Below are 4,277 nucleotides of genomic sequence, written 5' to 3' on the forward strand. Positions count from 1 at the left end.
GATGTATAATTATTTCTTTCTCTCAGTCATTCTGATCAGATGAATATCATTGAATATTTATCTGCAGTTCTTAACTGTGTTCAATATCATTACTGTAGTGAAAAGTACTGTATTTATAAATATCAGATCACTGATAATTTACATTACTGATTTCACTTTCTGCATGAATATCAGACTGACTGTACTATTCTTAACTCTTTGAGTAGTAGATATTATCAGCTACATCTTCATTGTAATAACTCAATTCTCAATAACTATAATAGATTGATTACAGTTAGCTGACTAGTAAATACTGATATTACTCTCTGCACTGATAGTTATATCATTCTTGATTATCTGTCTAAGTACATTGTCAAGGCTGAAACAGACACAGAATTCTATTATCAGATTGTTCAATGAGTAATTCTAAGAATCAGTTCAAGTCACTCACTACTCTCTACACTTATTAAACTTATAAATTGACTTATTAATGAGCATGATTGATCTGCTCAGAAGATTTATTATCTTCTTTTAAATCTTTCTTTATAAATGAGATCTCATGAGTCAATTGTAGTTGATTATTAGTCTAAATCTTAATATTATTATAGCTATATTCTTGAATCTAATGAATTATAATGTGATTTATTCTTTTTGAAAAAATATAAGTAGCAGTTAACTGAATTTGAAGATCTTTCATTTTTTAAATTTCTTTAAATCTTTTCTCATAGTTATTAAATTAAGAGATATTCTTATATAAAATTCTGAGTGTTGATCTACTTTTCTATTTATCAGTTTGAAACTGATTCAGAGAACTATACTCATATTAAACTTCTTCTTCATCACTCTTTTCATCAAATTCAAGATCTCAAGATTGTTAATCTTCTCATCTCTTGATTCTCTTTTACAGAGATTTTTAATTATTGCTGTCTTTCTCATAATCACTCAGTTGATGTCTATAGTGAAGACATACTGAAATCAGAACCTGAGTTTGAAGATAATCAGAATAATGAAGAAGAGCTTGATCTTTCTTAAGCATTATCTATTCATTAAAACTCACAGTGTGATAATGATGATCTCATTGACATCTGAAACTGTGAACAGCTTGATCATAAGTTCTTAAATTTTAACTATGATTGAAGCTCTCATGTTGACACTTATATCAATCTTAACATGAAATTTTAAAATAATATGAAGACTGACTTCTCTGCAGACACTACTCTTCATAGACATGACTTATTCAAGACTCTAGACTCTGATCAATGTCTTCTTTATAACACTATTCTCTATTATTATACTGAGATTCTTAATAGTAAGTTCTCAGATTCTTTGCTAATTAATCTAGATAATGAAGATGACACTGATAAAACTTATCTGATTATGATTTTATCTATAACTCTTTAAAATCTTACAGAGGCTCAAGATCTCTCAATCTTAATTATTCAAGTTATATCAACTGATGTAGCTGCTTACTTCATTAATACTCAAACCTTGCATGCATTATTTTGACTTCTCATATGTAAGAATATATCATATGAACTACTCAATTCTCAAAATCATTAATCTTTACAGGCTCTTTTTAAGAATGTTCACTATCTGTTAATTGATGAAAAGTTAATAATTAATTTATAGCAACTTTTATAAATTGATCAGATCTGTTATTATATATTCTCTTATAAAAGTGCTTATTTTAATAATCTCAGTGTCATTCTCAGTGAAGATTTCTATCAGCTCTTATCTATTTTTCAAACCTCACTCTATTATAACAGATGTATTGATTATAAAGAAGATATTCAGAGCTGTTAAATCTACTTAACTTTTAGTAAAATCATTCAACTTACTATAATTTGATAATAAGTGAGTGAAGATGTCATCAGCTGTCAGTTCTGTGAGATCTTGAAAAATCTTCAGCTTGATCAGTTAACTCTGAGTGATTGAGAGTTTCTTTTAAAGTATGTACAGACTCTTATTTCTCATAAAGCTCTGATCTTTGAGAATACAATTCACATTTATACAAAGAAGTGTCATGTTCATGTTTATAATAATAATACTATTCAAAGCTGTAAACAATCTGTTATTAATATTCAGGTCATAAATAATATAGACACTTCTCAGTTAGATTCTGATAAGACTGATAATCTTTATCAGAATCTTTCTCTCTTTATCAGCTGCTAAATTATACTTCTACAGAATATTTAAACAGACTATAGTCTTATTAACAGTACTCTTGAGACTCTTTATAATATTATATAAAGTTCAGATATGAAGAATCTCTGTCAAGATTCTTCATTTACACTGTTAATTAATTTTGATAAATATGATAACTCTGCTTATTTAAAATGAAAGAGTCTTAAACTTGTGCCTATCTTCTGCAGCTATTATAACTTTTCTCATATTAATCAAGTCTGCAGCTGTATGCAGTTCTCTCTTACAGTTATATATATCATTACTGTTTATAAATCTCAAGAATTATCACTTAATCAGGCTGTTCTTGATATTTCTGAGACTGAATTTCAGACTAATCTCATATATGTTATAGTTTCACAGATTAAAATATATCAAGATCTTCTATTTAAGTAATTCTTTGATTATTTCAGATTTTATCAGTCTGATGACAGAGTGAGCAGAAGCATGTAGATATATAAGATTAATTATACAAGATATTAAAGTTAATAGATAACTAAGTTATATTTCTTTTCTTTTTATAGATCTCTGCTAATCTATATTCTATATAGATTCATTCACTCTTTATTTCATCTTTTTCATAATTCACATTTAATCTGCTTATTCACTTATTCTTTATTATCATAAGTTCTTCATTCTCTATTCTATTATTCTCTCTATCTGTTCTGCTTGCAGATTCACTGAATTTAATCATTGAACTTAATAAATCTATTACAGTTAATTCTATTATAATTACTGAATCTGAGAATAAGTAGTTAGTAATCTACAGAAGATATTGAAATAATTCAGATATTAATTTATATAGCTTAGATTTAATATAATAATATCTTTAATCTGAGAAATTAAAAATCTTCTGAGATCTGTGTTATTGAGACCTATGTTGTATTATGTAATAAGAGATATTAAATTCTTACAGCTGTCAATATATATATAAGAGAAAGTAAATGAATCTCAGAGTATTTCTTTTCTCTTTAAAGAATTTATCTTATCTCTCATCTTTTATCTCTGTCAGCTGTTTTTTTTTTTTTTCAGAAATTATATTATTTATCTCTATTAATTCATCAGAAGTTCAAAAAATCATTAATACTATTATTATAACTGAAAACAATATCTTGAAACATGTTCATTATAAATGAAATTCTTTAAAATAATGAAAATTACAATTCTGATAATCAGCACAGTTCTTAATAACCTTGTTCAGTCTATTAAGCTGTTAATTATTAATCTCATTCTTAGTTCTATATCTGTATCTGTATCTGTCTCTGCTATGTCTACTGATTCTAGATTATTAAGTTAACTGTTAACTTATTTAACTGAAAGAATGTCTGAGAAGTTATTAAAGAAGCTACAGACTCTTATTAAATTATTCTGTACTTAGAAGTCAGTCTTATAAAAGAGTTATCAGATTAATATAAAAATTAATATAAATTATAAAGCTCTTCTTCTATAATTCTATAATACTGTTTTTACAGTTCTCTGTAATTACTATACTAGAGAAGAAGACTCTTTTATTATCTATATCAGCACTCTGAATCAGTGTTATAAAGCTTGTATTAGTTATTATTATAATAACACTGAAAGTCACTGCTCTTATTATAGAAGTGAGTCACTTTTTAATATAAAATATATTAATTTCAATACAATTAATTAATAGTTCTATATAGTCAATATCAGTAAGAAGAATGATAAAGTGAAAGAAAAGAAACAGAAGAATGAAAAGAGAAAGAAAGTTAAAAAAAAGAGTTTATTTAAGAAGTACTCTTTAACTGAGAATACAGAGACTAAAACTTTGAAAAAATAGATTACAAGTATTAAGTCAGTTAATAGTTATAATATTGAGATTTTAACTTTTATATTGAAAATAAGACTCTGTATAAGAAGAATATAGCACTGAAGATTAAATTCAGAACTATTATAAGTCTTCTTCAGATCACTTAAACTGTTTTTAAGAATAATATATAAGCTGATAAGACAGAGTGAAGATGTTTTTTATATTTTTTCTTAGTTAGCTGATGCTTTTACACTGAAAACAATCTTTATTTATTTTTACAGTTCTATCTCGTCATTAACAACTGAAAAATCAATCATGGAGAGTCTTCTGGTTTGAGCTTAGTTCA

This window comes from Blastomyces gilchristii (assembly GCF_000003855.2).
Source record: "Blastomyces gilchristii SLH14081 genomic scaffold supercont1.20, whole genome shotgun sequence".
NCBI classification, from domain to species: domain Eukaryota; kingdom Fungi; phylum Ascomycota; class Eurotiomycetes; order Onygenales; family Ajellomycetaceae; genus Blastomyces; species Blastomyces gilchristii.